Here is a 15,913-nt window from a genome sequence, read left to right as displayed (position 1 = left end):
AATAGAAATGTTTCTACATCCAAATATTGGTTTTAAAAATAAATATTTGCCTTTAGTGCTGATATGGGTCTGGCTTAACTCAGAGGTTTTTTTCCTTGAGAAGCAAGGGGAAGAAAAGGACAGACACACCTAAGAAGTAAGGGAGATAAGTCCATTAGTTGTTGCTACTGCGTGATCAGCTCCAGGGGACAGAGATAACTACAGAGATCGAGACCACCACCCTTCATTCAAGCCTTTCCCATCCCACCCCTCATTCAAGCTTTCTCTACCCCCAAAGGGGACTTCCATAGTCAGATGGTCACCCCATCCTTCTCCCCCCGCCCCAACCAGTCTTCTATAAATGCTTTGGCTTCAGAAAGAAGTCTCTAAGTCTCCTCCCCTCCAGGCAAAGTCTTTGACTTCCCTATTGGTCACTTTCTCTTGCCCCCAAATAAAAGACCATTTTATTCTAATTGGATTGAGTGTGAAAGCTGTAATTATTTTTTTCCATATTTAATAAATGTTTATTGAACTGAATTGCCCCTATTTTCTCACATTTCTATTTCAACAACTTGCTTTATCTTGGGGGTTTTTTGGAGGGGGGATTGTTTTTTGTTTTTTTTTATAGTTTTTAAATCCAATCTCTATCCCTCCTTCCCTCCCTCCCATCCCCCTCCCTGAGGTGGCAAAGAATCTGATATGGTTTATACGTGTATGATCATGTATCACCATATTTGTTCACTTTTTACAAACAAATGAAATCATGAAAAAATGTAAAACAAAGTAAGAATGTGAAAAATAGCATGCTTCAGTCTGTTCCATAAATATCAGTTCTTTCTTTGGAGGTGAATAGTATGTTTCATCAATAGTCCTTTGGGATTGCCTTGGATCATCGTATTGCTGAGAATAGTCAAGTCATCCACAGTTCCTCATCAAACAATTTTGCTGTCTCTGTGTAGTGTTCTTTTAGTTCTTCTCACTTCCCAAAACATTATTTCATACATGTCTTTCCAAGCTTTTCTAAAGTCATCTTGCTTGTCATTTCTTATTGCACAATAATATTCCATCACCAAGGCAGCTAGGTGGCACAGTGGATAAAGCACTGGCCCTGGATTAGGAGGAACTGAGTTCAAATCTGGCCTCAGACACTTGACACTTACTAGCTGTGTGACCTTGGACAAGTCACTTAACCCTCATTGCCCCACCAAAATAAAAAACAACCCACAATAATATTCCATCACGATCATATACCACAATTTGTTTAGCCATTCCCCAATTGATGGGCATTCCTTTGATTTCCAATTCTTAGCCACCACAAAAAGAGCTTTTTTTTTTTGTACAAATAGGTTTTTTCTCTTTATTGGGATGGCTTTGGGATATAAACCTAGTAGCAGCATTGCTGGCTCAAAGGGTATGCACAATTGTATATTGTATATGCCCTTTGGGCATAATTCCAAATTGCTCTCCAGAATGGTTGGATCTTTTCACAACTCCTCCAACAATAGATTAGCTTCCCAGCTTTCCCACATGCCCTCCAACAACCAATATTTTCAATTTCTTTTATATTTGCTACTCTGATGAGTATAAGAGTTGTTCTAATTTGCATTTTTCTGATTAATAATGGTTCCAAAGGTTTGTCATGCTGGGGTGGGAGTGGGGATAAGCTCCCACTCTCTATAAAATGCTCCAATAAGGGGCAGCTAGGTGGCACAGTGGATAAAGCACCGGCCTTGGAATCAGGAGTACCTGAGTTCAAATCCGGCCTCAGACACTTAACACTTACTAGCTATGTGACCCTGGGCAAGTCACTTAACCCCAAATGCCGCGCTTAAAAAAATAAATAAATAAAAATTTAAAAAAATAAATAAAATGCTCCAATAGCATGCGTCTCAAATAGCCTCTGACAACCGAAGCCCAACTCCTGGCCTTCTCATGGAGGAACTGTTTCCACTAACAGGAGAAGGGATGAAGGCGAGTCACTGGTGCCTTAAAACCAGTTGCTTTGGGCAGGTGGGGCTTGTTAGCCTTGGCAGACAACTCACCTAGGGGAAGGAACCCTGATTTTAAACCTCTGCTGCCTTATGGCTATACCCATATATGGGAAAGGCTTCAGGAGTTAACCCCGAGGAAAAATCAGGAGTCGGAGTCCCTTAGGCAGTTGGATGTTGGACATCACATCCCTCTGGCAACTCCTGCGGTGGCACTGGTGCCAAACTCTGCCTCTCCTTTGGATCCACCAGTGTCACAGAGAGGGAAAACCTGCTGCATGGGCAACAACTTGTTTTCCAAATTGATCTGCCCAGGCCAGCGCCCTGGAGAGGACACTCCAGCTACTCCTCATGGGGTAGATACAACAGGGGAAGCGGCAGTTACCGGTTATAAGTCACTCAGGAGCTTATTGGACTGCACAGCCACACTGTGGCCTGTGGCTCTTCAAGGCACTGAACTGTGAGATTTAAAATTGGATATTAGATCATAAATCTCCCCTACTTAACTTTTCCCTAATTTATCTCCCAGACTAGTAAATGGAAGAAGCTTCTGGTTTTCTAGATAAAGCCTTTATTGTATGGTAGTCAAAAGGTGATGTTGATTAGAAGGATAGGAAAATAGAAATACAATACAAATCGTCTTAAGTCTAGGCTTAGTCTATATTCCTTATAAAAACTCACCAAACCAAAAAGGCCACCTTTGGAGAGAGAGAGAGACCGTCTGTGCCTCGCCATCAGGAGTCCCGCCAAGCAGGCAAAAAGGCCTACTCCCGTTCTCTCCACCCCGGAAGTCAAAAACCCGGCAGGCAGTCTGACATGCGCAGCAGGCGGACTGTTCATCTCCTCCCCAAAAGGGTGGTCCTTGAAAAACTGGCGTCTTTCAGTTATCCTAACCGACTGTTAAAAACTTTCATATTTTACCACAGATCCATGGGGGCCTACTAATGATCTAGAGCATTTTTATTTGATTATTGATAGCTTTGATTTCTTTGTCTGAATGGTCAAATCTTTTGACCATTTATTAATTGGGGAATGCCTTGTATTTTTATAAATTTGATGCAGTTCTTTATATTTTTGAGAAATGAGGCCTTTATCAAAGATATTTGTTTCAAAAATTCTTTCCCAGTTTTCTACTTGCCTTGTAATCTTGGTTACATTAGTTTTGTTTTTGAAAAAGTTTTTTAATTTTATATTATAAAAATGATCTATTTTATATCAAATTTTATTCTCTATATCTTCTTTGGTCTTAAATTCTTCCCCTGTCCATAAATCTGACAGATAAACAATTCCATACTCCCTTAATTTTCTTATGGTATCATCCTTTATGTGTAAATCATTTTGACCTTATTTTTGTATACAGTGTGAAATGTTGATCTATACCTAGTTTCTGCCATACTGTTTTCCAGTTTCCCCAGCAGTTTTTGTCAAATAATGACTTTTTGTTCCAAAAGCTTGGATCTTTGAACTTATCATATACTGGATTAGTATAGTCATTAACTATAGTGTAATTTCTATCTATTCTATTCTACTGATCTACCTCTCTATTTTGTAGCCAGTACCAGATTGTTTTGATAATTGCTGCTTTACAGTATAGTTAGAATTCTGGTACTGCTAGATCACCTTCTTTTGTATTTTTTTTCATTATTTCCCAAGATATCCTTGAAGTTTTATTTTTCCAGATGAGTTTTATTATTTTTTCTAGTTCTATAAAATATTTTTGATAGTTTAATTGATATAACACTAAATAAATAAATTAACTTCGGTAGGGTTATCATTTTTATTATATTGGCTTTGCCTACCCATGAGCAATTAGTATTTTTCCAATTGTTTAGATCTGACTTTATTTTTGCAAAAAGTATTTTGTAGTTCTGGTCATATAGTTGCTGTGTTTGTCCTGGTAGATAGACTCCCAAGTATTTTATATTGGCCACAGTTATTTTAAATGGAATTTCCCTTTCTATCTGTTGTTGCTGGACTTTATTGTTAATATATATAAATGGTGATGATTTATGTGGATTTATTGTATATACTGTAACCCTACTAAAGTTGTTAATAATTTCAAGTAGCTTTTTAGTTGATTTTGCTTTGACTCAGCATATAATATACAATATGCAATTATTTCAAATAAATACAAATATATAATCACATTCACATAGAAAATAGATGACATTATTATTCATTATCACATAATTTCCATCAATGCATTAATAAGTAAAATCACATCACCTTGAGAATCAATGTGAGCTGCCCATGAATCCCTTAATACATATGTATGTATGTATATATATATATGAAGCTTAGTAAAAATAATAATACTTCTAGAATTAATTTATACTTGCCATGGCAATCGATTTAGCAAGGAAATACTTTATATAATTTGATCAAATAATCAGTTGGAAAAACAAACAATTTAGAATATGGGAGAATAATACTTCTAGACTTCATACTGTATTATGAAATCAAAACCATCTGGCATCAGTTCAAAAATAGAGAGATAAATAAATAGAACAAAATACACATGGAAGAATGAAAGACAATGAAATTCAATGTGATTTACAAAAACAACAATGTAAAACATCCTGTGAAAATTGGAGAATTCTAAATGAATATGAATTTAATATTAATGAGAGTATTACAAAATATAAATTCAATTACATGAATATGAAAAGCTTTTGCACATACAAATGTCATAGAGGACAAAAAGGTAACATCACTTATAGGTGACCACCCATGTAAATAATAGCACCTGGTCCTTTATCTTTCTTAACGCACACATCAAAAATGGAAAGAGGTACCCAGGAAAGCGTAGAGCTCCAGTGGAGTTAACAACAGGCCCACTAGCCATGAGACCCAGTCACCTCAGTTTTATGTAATATATGTCCCACATGATTACAGATCCTAAAGATAGCATTATTCTTTCCCCACCCATCCTGGAGATATCAGCAGGTGTAATAAGGTTAAGTTAAGTGAGGAAGCTACTTTAAATGTCATTGAAAGTTTACTAGTTATGAGTAATGTTGAATATCTAAAGCTAAAAGACAGAAGCATTACTTATCATGTGCTGGTACTGGTTTTATGTGGGAGCAATGGATCCAAGAGTCCTTCTCTCCAATTTTGATGGCAGTTGGAATGATCAGAAATACCTGGAAAGGACCTTCCCAAGCTGGCTGGGTTGCACTAGTCCTCTGAAAATTTTTTATATATACCCTGTCTCCTAGGTTCAAATCATGTAAGGAGAAGTCCAAGAGGCCAACCTGTTATTGCTGCTCCTGCCTTGTGGAGTTCACGTAGCTTGGCTTGTAACTCCTGTGTATAGGAAGCAACAGAGGTATCCCCCTCCACTAATGATGTATATATTGGGGGAAAAGGTTTTGCTTGTGTTGTGGGTCCAAAGTTCCCCAGAAGTTCTCTGGGGCACATTGAGGAATCTTCTCCTTGAGAAACTAAACCAGATGACAGATACACCTAGAGAGATAAGAGGAACCAAATCAGACGAGCTAGCTTTGGGATCTCCACCCTTCATTCTGGTCTCCCTTACCCCTGGGGAGATAAGTTTGGGTGTGGCTGCGGTCTTTGTGTCCTGAAGAGAGAGATGGTTTGAGGGGTAGCCACCCCTCACCCAACTCCTCTAGCCACCACCAGTGGGGGATGGTCCTCCCACACTAAAGGAACTTTCCACAGGCAGATGGTCCACCCCCATCAGCCCCCTATAAAAGTACCTGCCAGTCTCCTGCTTGAGGAGATTGGGACCTCAGAGCCACGTGCTTTGTGCCTATATCCCCATGAGAAGTCCAAGGATTTCTTTCATGGTTTCCCTTATCCCCCATTCCCTTCCCTTGCCCCTAAATAAACTACCACCTTATTCTAACTACTTTTGTGTAAAAGAGGGTGTAATTCTTTAAGAACCCCTACCCTTAACCCAAACCCATACCCCATTTCCCCCCATAACACTTGGATAGAGCGGTGGCCAAAAAGCATCTCAAAAGGTGATACATGTAGTTCTCCTCTTGGCTTGCTGTGCAGATAGAACAATGCCAAGGGTAGAACATTAGGCCACTTCAAGTGAGTTTCAGTGCACAATTTGCTGCCAATCATGCTCTTAAGCTCTTTATTCATATGTTCCACCTGGCCTGAGCTTTGCGGGTGGTAGGGTGTATGGAACTGTGGAGTTACTCCCAGGAAAGAGTAGATTTGGGATAGAAAAGAATCAGTGAAATGTGTGCCTTTGTCAGAATCAATGCAGGCAGACCAAAGTGAGGGACAATCTCTTTAAGGAGAATTTTGGCAACAAATGCAGCAGTGGCTCTGGGGCTTGGGAAAGCTTCCACCCACAGAGTAAGTTGATTAACAATAAGAAGACAAAACTTACAATGTCCTGCCTTAGGCATTGTAATATAATCAATTTGTTCAAAAGGTGTATAAGCTAAAGGATGCCCTCCATAAGCTTTAGGCTGGAAGGCATGTTGATTATAAGTCTGACAGACAGAATAAGAGGCAAACACTCTGGAGGCTACATTGGTAACCCCTGGGGCAATCCAAGCCCTTTTTACTGAGTCCACAATTCCTTGTGTGCAAAGTGCTCTTTTCTGTGAAAAGATAGGCATACCTGGTAGTAGAAACCTGGGGGAGAAGCGGTTTTCCCTCCACAGTCATGCAGACCCCATTGATCTGTTTAGCCTTGAATTTCTTTTTCTACTTCTTTACTTCAGACTTATCATAAGTAAGAGAAATGGAAACATCATCAGATGAGAGGTTAAATACATGTTTAGGGGCTTCCAAAGCAGCAAGCTCAGCAGCAGTTCATGCATTCCCTTTTGAGACAGGGTCATTCTTCCCTGTGTGGGTAGGGCAGTGAACAACAGCTAGAGCAAAGGGAAGCTTCAAGGCAGATAGAAGATCCTTAATAAATTCTCCATTAGTGGTGACTTTGCAAGCAGAGGTTAAAAACCCTTTCTGCGGCCATAACATTCCTACAGCATGGCAGACACTAAAGACGTATCTGGAATCAGTGCAAACAATAGCACTTTTTCCTCTGGCTCGGTGACAGGCTTGTGTGAGAGCCACAAATTCGGCATCCCGTGCACTAAGATAGGAAGACAGAGAAGCTGCCCAGACAGTATCACAATCAGAAACTACAGCAGCACCTGTTTAGAAGGTATAGAAGAGGATCTGTCAGTATAGAAAATAAAATAAGGGTGTGTCAAAAAGATCATCACAAGGTTTCTCAGCTATATCAACTAGGGAGGGGTAGTCATTCAAAGGCTCTCCTGAGAATGGCAGGTCAGGAAGCAGTGTTGCTGGGTTAAGGACTGTACAACACTTTAAAGTGATCCTCTCATTTCCTAGCAGGGTTACTTCATGCCTAGTGAGCCTTTGATCTGAAAAAGCCTGTGTCCTATGATGCAGTAAGAGAGCCTCAGCTTCATGAGGGCATTGTATGATTAGAGGGTTACCTAAGACCAGATCAGAGGCTTTTTTTACCAGGAGAGCAGTGGCAGCCACAGCCCGCAGGCAGAGTGGTGCTCAGCAGCTACAAAGTCAAGTTGGGAAGAATAATAGGCTATTGGGTACTGGGCAGGTCCTAATTTTTGAGTCAGGACCCCATTATTTTCTCACAACCTCCACCACCTATTTCCCCTGTGACAGCAGGAACTAGCTCCACATTATTTTCCTAGACTAGAATATAACAGATTGTCCAGATTTTGTATGACTTTTCCATACTGCTATTTTCATGGTCCTTAAGGTCAGTAAACCTCAGTTTTCCCATCTGCCAAATAAAGAGAATAATTGTTGCACTGCCTACCTCATCAGGTTGTTTTGATGAAAGAGTTTTTAAATGCTACCAAAATGCAACTTATAGTCATAACTTGAATTATGTTCTTGATTCCTCCCTTCCACTAAACCGTAAGCTTTTTGAAGGCAGTGCTATTTTTCATCCTACATCTATCACTTACTAATCTGTGTGACCTTGGACAAATGGATAAACCTCTATAGGCTTCAGTTTCCTCATCTGTAAAATTGTAAAAATGTAGATAGCCTCAGAGATCCCTTCTAGCCCCAGATGCTATGATGCTTTGTATTTTTATTTGTATTTTGTATATATATTGTATATGTATTTATTTGTATCTTTGTATTTGCCAGGTGACAAACACAATTTACTAAGAACTGACTGATCCTCACTTATTCTCTATTCCCTGGCTAATGAATTGCCTGGGACTGACCAGACTTTGTCAATTTTAGCTTCTTGTTATTTGTAGATCTCTCAAACTCTCCCCTCCAGAAATTCCCAAGCTTTCTTTATGTTCTTTTTTGCTTGTTATGTAAAACAACTTAGATATTTCTAAAGCACTTTGTAAATCTTTTAGTACTAGCTCTTATATTGTATAGGTAAGTGATCACTTTTTTCATTTTTTAATTTTAAAAACTATTTGATCTCACTCCCACCTTCACCCCAATGGGGAAAAAAGAAAAAAAAATCCTTATAACAAAGACGGATGGTCAAATAGAACAAATAGCCATATTGGCCATGTCCAAAGTTATATGTCTCATTCTACATTTTGATTCAATCACCTTGTCAGGAAAGTGAGTGGCATGCTTTTACATTTGACATGGGGCTAAATTAGGATATTAGATTAGATATTAGAATAACTTGGAAGTTTGCTCCTTGAGAAGCAAAACTAAAGGAGGGACACACCTAAGAAGTAAGGGGAGATAAGTCCATTAGGTGTGGCTACTATGTGAGATAATTCCAGAAGTGAGGACTACCACCCCTCATTCAAGCTTTTCCCACCTCACCCCCAATAAGGAATTTTTCATTGTCAGGTGGTCACTCCATCTATGCTTTGACCTTCCTTCTGTTTCGGAAGGAATATGTTTCTAAGCCATTTCCTCCCCTTGAGGTTAAGTCTTTGACTTCCCTCTTGGTCACTTTCTCTATTGCCAAATTAAAGGCCTTTTTTTTTTTTTTTTGGTGGGACAATGAGGGTTAAGTGACTTGCCCAGGGTCACACAGCTAGTAAGTGTCAAGTGTCTGAGGCCGGATTTGAGCTCAGGTCCTCCTGAATCCAAGGCCAGTGCTTTATCTACTGCACCACCTAGCTGCCCCATAGGACCATTTATTTTCATTCCAATTGGACTGTGTGCAAGAGTATAATTCTTTACAGAGATATACTAAATACCCCCACCACCCATTTTTCCTGTGACACATTGATCAGAGTTTTTGTCTTTCAAAGTTGTATATCTTGATGGTTTTGTCATTGTATAAATTGTTTTCCTGACTCTGCTCATTTCACTCTACATCATTTCATGCAAGTCTCTCTGGGTTTCTCTGAAACTATCCTTTTTTTGTCATTTCTTATGACACTAGCATATACCAAAATTTACTCAGATAACAGGCACCTCCCTTAGTTTCTAGTTCCTTGCCAATACAAGAAGGACTACCTTAAATATTTTTGTACTTATGGGTTATTTTTCCCTCTTTTTATGCCCTTTTTGTAGGAAAAAAACCCTAGTATTAGTATCAATGTGAGTACATTGCAGGGCAGGGGGATCAGAGAGAGCTTAATGGAGGAGATTTTATTTAGACTGAATCTTGAACTATAGTATCAGTGAGAAGAAGAGTGAAAAAAATTGAGAACAGGGCCAAAGAGATGCAAAAATTTGGAGAACAAAAAGAAAATGTGTTTTTTCTTACCGTACTCTCCTCTTCTCCCACCCCCCACCACCCCAATAATATAGACATGTGGCTAAGAGAACAGAAAAGAGACTCAATTCACTTGGATCAGTCTTTATTGAATGACCTCTGCTTATGGGTTTTCTAGGTGCCATAGCAGATAGAGTATAACACGTATTATTTAATCTTAAGTCTTATATGACTTCTGATATCATAGGGGAGACAAAACACCACACATGGAACAGTTATGTAACATTATGTATGATTACAAATTACTTTGTACCCTAGTTACTAATGTATGAAATAACAGGTCATGGCAAGAAAGACAAAAATATAAGTATTTTGTATGCATTATCTCATCTTATCCTCATAAGAACCCTGTGAAAGAGGTGCTATTATTATCTTCATTTTATAGACAAGGAAATTAAAGTATATCTGTATCAAACCTTTTTACTAGACTTGAAGTTACTTAAAGGTAGAAACTGTGCATCTAGCTAAGGTGCTTTAAAAGTGTTTGCTAGATTTGTTGAATTTCAATGTCTGTGTATATGTATACATACATAAAAGTTTAGATACATACACATATGTGCATATAAAGAGAGAGTCAGCTGAGGAAGGGAGAGAGGGAGAAAGAGAGAGAGAGAGAGAGAGAGAGAGAGAGAGAGAGAGAGAGAGAGAGAGAGAGAGAATTAGGCTCCCTTCTCAAATGTAGCCTTTGTTAGCCAAATAAGGGAACAGAAGAAGGTACAATTTCACTACTTAGGCACAGCTGGAATAAAGGTTCCCCCATTATCAAGTTACCCTTGTGTTTCCATAATCTGTTCAGCTGTCCAACGTTAATAGATGGAATGTTGTGGTAAAGAAAGAAGATGGGAACTGAAGAGTGGATACAGCAGGGAGAAGAAAATAGTTCAAGAGACTGTAATTTCACCCTTTTTTCCTCTGCATTTTCTTATATTCATTTTCTAATGTTTTCTGGAATTTTTTCTGTTGAAATCCCTAGACCTGGTCACTATTTATAGACAGCTACATTTAAGTGGCCAGACTTCAAAGAGCTGGGGGAAGAAGTGGAATTCTTCCAGTGGTGGGACTCTACTTTCTTTGAAATATAACAGCAGGCAAAGGGCACATAAGTCTGGGATCTTAATTTTATGTTGATCTGCCTGGGAATCTATGTTGTCAAATCAATTAGTTAAGGAAAAAAAAGTTGCAATAAATCTTGTTGGAAGTGTGAGAACCGGGACAGCTAGGTGGCGCAGTGGTTAGAGCACTGGCCCTGGAGTCAGGAGTACCTGAGTTCAAATCCAGCCTCAGACACTTAACACTTACTAGCTGTGTGACCCTGGGCAAGTCACTTAACCCCAATTGCCTCACTTAAAAAAAAAAAGAAAAAAAAAAAGGAAGTGTGAGAACCATAGAAGATATGGTTCTATGTAATTTAACATTGCTGTGGACTGGTCAACCAGACTCTGAGTTACAACTCTTAGAACAGGTTGTTTTAAATAGGAAGTATAAAAATCTACCGGGGTGGGGGGATTATCTGCTTTGGTTATTTCAGGAATTCTTAACAGAGACTTAATTTTCTCATCTGTAAAATGGGGACTATCATAACACCTAATTAACAGGGTTGTTATGAGGATAAAATGAGACAATGCATGTAAAGTACTTTGTAAACCTTAAAGTTCTATATAATTGCTGCTTGTTTAAAAATAGTATTTTTCCCAATTACATGTAAAGATAGTTTTCAGCATTCATCTTTGTAAGATTTGGAGTTCCAAATTTTCTCCCTCTCCCTTCCCTCCCTCCTCCTGAAAACAGCAAGCAATCTGATATAGGTTATACAGTACAATCATGTTAAACATATTTCCACATTAGTCATGTTGTGAGAGAAGAATCAGAACAAAATGGAAAAACTACATATATGTGTGCAGTTTGTTTTCATTTTGTCTCCTCCACTAGATTGTAAGCTCCTTGAGGGAAGGAATTGTCTTTTGCCTCTTTTTGTATCCCCAGCACTTAGTGCCTGGCATATAGTAGATGCTTAATAAATATTGATTGATTGATTGACTGATTGATGCTGGAGGAAATAGGGAGTCACTAGAGTTTATTGAGTACAAATGTGACATGGTCTGACTTGCACTTTAGGAAAATCATCTTGGTGGCTGAATAAATGATGGGTTGGAACTGGGACAGACTTGAGGCAGATAGACCCACCAGCACACTATGGTTATAGTCTGAGCACATAGTGATAAGGATCTGCACCAGGACAGTAGTGATGTAAAAGGAGAAAAGTTGAATAGAATGTTGAGATTAAATAACTCACCAAGGGCAGCTAGGTAGTACAAAGGATAGAGTGCCAGGCCTGGAATCAAGAAGACTCATCTTCCTGAGTTCAAATTTCTAGACTTTATTTTAATATAACACACCTCTAATCATGTCAACCAGTTAGGTTTGATTGCTGTTAACCAATTAGACTTGATTACTGTTAACCAATTAGATTTGATTGCTATGTGCTATAGTTAGAAGGGTATTGTGATCCCACCACCATTAGGGGGTCTTCATTCTGAGAGAGACACTCATTCACCATCCTTTTATTAATAACCTGCCAGCCTATTAATGAAAGGATTAAATTACCCAAAAATAGTCTCTCATATTTTTAATTATCACAACATTTACTTGCTATGTGATCCTAGGCAAGTCACCTAATCCTATTTGCCTCAGTTTCTTCATCTGTAAAATGAGCTGACAAAGGAAATGGCAAACCACTCCAGTATCTTTGCCAAGAAAACTCTAAATGGGGTCATGACAAAAATGAGTAAACACTAGGTTAAGAGTCAGGAAAACAGAATTCCAGTCCCATTCAGAATTATGTCACTACCTACAGAGCAAGTCACTTAATGTCAGTTTTCTCATTTGTAAAATGGATATAATAATTCCTATCTCAAGAAGATGTCATGGGACTAGAAATAATGTTTGGGGGAGTGCTTTGGTAGATTTGAGGTACCTTCATTATTACTTCTGAAGTCCACTTTTGTGAAACAATTTTTTAAACCAAAACTGCCTGCATTTTCAGAGCAGCAGTGGAGGTTCTCAATAGTTCATAAGAGATAAAATCCAAGAAAAAGTACAGTGAATAAAGGGCTGGTCTTGGAGTCAGTCAGAGCTGAGTCACATACTTCTGTCACATACTAGAGCTGTAACCATGGGCATATCATTTACCTCTCAGTGTCTCCAGGCAATACGTTAGACTACAAATTATAGAGTTGCTGGTGGGAGTTTTCCAACATGGATTTACCTGTACCTATGAAATCCCAGATCCAGACCAACCTCTCTCCCCTAAAAAAAAATTCAACAAGGAAGCCAGTAATAAAGTCCATGGCTTTGTGTCTGTATACAATACACAGGGCATGATTAATAAGTAAAGTAAATCTAAGACCTCTTTTTTTGTTTGTTTGTTTTTGGTGAGGCAATTGGTGTTAAGTGACTTGCCCAGGGTCACACAGCTAGTAAGTGTCAAGTGTCTGAGACTGGATTTGAACTCAGGTCCTCCTGACTCCAGGGCCAGTGCTCTATCCTCTGTGCCACCTAGCTGCCCCCTATCTAAGACCTCTTAATAAATTTGACCTCATAGCTGTACCTGAGACTTTGTGGGATAGAACTCATCACTGGTAAATTCAGGATATATACTATTCAAAAGGAACAAAACAGTCTAAAAAAAAAAAAAAAGGTGGTAACAGGGTAGCATTATGTATTTAAAAGACATCAACAAGGGGAAGCCTTTGGATGGAGATTAAAAACTGAAGCTATATTGTTCTGTGAATGTATCATAGATCTTCTGGATGAGGAAATGGACAAGGAGTTCAGAAAACATCACAGGGCTGACACAGCAATGAAGGGGTCTAGCATCTGGACATCCGCCAGAGTTCTCTCTCTGACAAAGGCAAATAAGCTAATATTAATTATAATTTCATTCTTCAAAAAGCTTAGGAAGCTATGAAGGCATTTCCTATTCTAATGAACAAGGGGGAACTGATTGCAGTAATATAATTAACGAGAACCTTGAAAAAAAGTGACCATTCTATCTTAGAATCTGTAGCAGTGAAAATAAAAGCCACAAAAATTCTAGTTGTGTGCCCGGGATTTGTGGAAAATAAATTTCAACCAATTCAAGTTCAACAAAAATTAAGTACCTAATGTGTGCAAAGCAATATGTTTGTTTAATGGCATGCACAGACTGAAATAAACTATGTTTTCAAAGAGTTTACATTCTACTGAAAAGATGGTCACAGATACATAAATTTCAGAGGAAATTCTACAGAATTTCAAGGACAGGAAATGGCCAAGAATGAAATTCTGAAGATATAAGCAGAAACAATCGTAAGGTAAAAGAAAATGGTGACCTGAAAGTAGCAAAGATGATAAAAGATTGAAGTATTTAGTGCTAGAAGTACTATGGAGTCCTAATAGCCTCTTGGTGGAGCTGTGAAACTGCCTGGTTATTCCAGAAAAAAAAAGAGAATTATGCAGTAAGGGCCACATTTAGGTGAATTTGTAATGACTGACAACAGAGTCATGAATAAGAGGGAGAGGGGGGAAAAGTGCTCAAAATCATAGTTTTCAGACCATTTATAAAGTTTTAATATCTATCAGTCCTTTAAATTTGAGGTGTTTGAAAACACTGACTTCAGTTTTAGAAGTGCTGAATTTAGGGACAGCTAGGTGTCACAGTGGATAAAGCACCGGCCCTGGATTCAGGAGGACCTGAGTTCAAATCCAGCCTCAGACATGTGACACTTGCTAACTGTGTAACCCTGGGCAAGTCACTTAACCCTCATTGCCCGCCCCCCCCCCAAAAAAAGGGGCTGAATTTGAGTTGCTAGCAGTATATCATGGAGATATCCATTTGACAATTGCAGATATTGATTTTTTTTTTTTTGGTGAGGCAACTGGGGTTAAGTGACTTACCCAGGGTCACACAGCTAGTAAGTGTTAAGTGTCTGAGGCCACATTTGAACTCAGGTACTCCTGACTCCAGGGCCAGTGCTCTATCCACTGCGCCACCTAGCTGCCCCGCAGATATTGATTTTAATCGAAATTTCATAAGTGAGAACGCCAGCTGCCCTAGGACATGGCTGCCCTGACACAGGTCCCGAGTTCATGGTAGGACAGATGCTGGGTGTGAAGCTTTGTTCTCATCTGCTCCAGGGAGCTGATCACAGTCATGGTGCTCAGTCGGGCCATAGCTCCTGCCACCATGGGTGCATAGAGGTCAGAAGTCACAGCTCAGCTGCATAAGAAGGCCTTGAGCTGGTTATAGGTGGTAAAGTAAATGGTGGGCGGGCACTGTCATCACTAGAGTTGCAAGGAGGCCACTCCACAGGGTCCTGGCACCCTCGTGCTGAGTAATCTTCACAAAGGCGTCCAGCGTACTTGTGAAGTGGGTGGGATGTTTGGACCAGACGGAACAGCAAGAACCATCTGACACAGAGAGAGGAGTCTGAGAATGCCATTGCAGTATAGCATACACTTCCATTTAGTAGAGGGGATACTCCAGGATCTCTTGGACTTTGCCAGCCCACTGGTGGGTAAAGGGCGCTGGGAGTGTAGTCGGACCTTTACCACATCCAACGGGGTCATGAAAATGGATATAACAAGGGCCCCTGTGCCTGATGCCACCATCTGCTGCAGGGGGCTAATGCCCCAGGTGCCTTCTCTTCCATTACACTGCCTCTTACCTGCCCAAGGCCCCGCCAGGGCTCCACATCCTCAAGCAAACCCATCGCTGCTATGGGAGGGGGGCCCGTGGCTGTAGGTGCCCCCCATCTACATGCTCTCGCTCCCGGCACCCAGCACCCACCTGCCCCCTCCGCAGCCCCACCTCTGGATATAGTTTTTTGTTTGTTTTTTGTTTTTTTAGTGAGGCAATTGGGGTTAAGTGACTTGCCTAGGGTCACACAGCTAGTAAGTGTTAAGTGTCTGAGGCCGGATTTGAACTCAGGTCCTCCTGACTCCAGGGCCGGTGCTCTATCCACTGTGCCACCTAGCTGCCCCTGGATGTAGTTTTAATAGAGTAGAAACAGGAGTTGTCTCAGAGACTCTTTCAAAAGTTGATCTTATCTATGGCTAATATCATCAACAGTAATCCTCAATGCGGTATTGTGGAAAGAACACTAGATTTGGAAGCAAAGAACTTGGGTCCAAACTCCAGTACTTCCACTTGCTACCTGTATAATGTGGGGCTGGTCACAACTTTTATAAGCCTCAATTTCCTCAG

General features: G+C 39.7%; 1 pseudogene; it reads right to left on the bottom strand.

Annotated features, from left to right (window-relative positions):
- Nucleotides 1-14,736: 14,736 nt before the first annotated feature.
- LOC122747311 lies at nucleotides 14,737-15,419 on the bottom strand (annotated as a pseudogene).
- Nucleotides 15,420-15,913: the final 494 nt, after the last annotated feature.

The sequence above is a fragment of the Dromiciops gliroides genome, chromosome 3, assembly GCF_019393635.1.
Source record: "Dromiciops gliroides isolate mDroGli1 chromosome 3, mDroGli1.pri, whole genome shotgun sequence".
In the NCBI taxonomy this organism is placed as follows: Eukaryota; Metazoa; Chordata; class Mammalia; order Microbiotheria; family Microbiotheriidae; genus Dromiciops; species Dromiciops gliroides.
The sequence above is the reverse complement of the archived record's forward strand: the minus strand, read 5'-3'. Positions and strand labels throughout refer to the sequence as shown.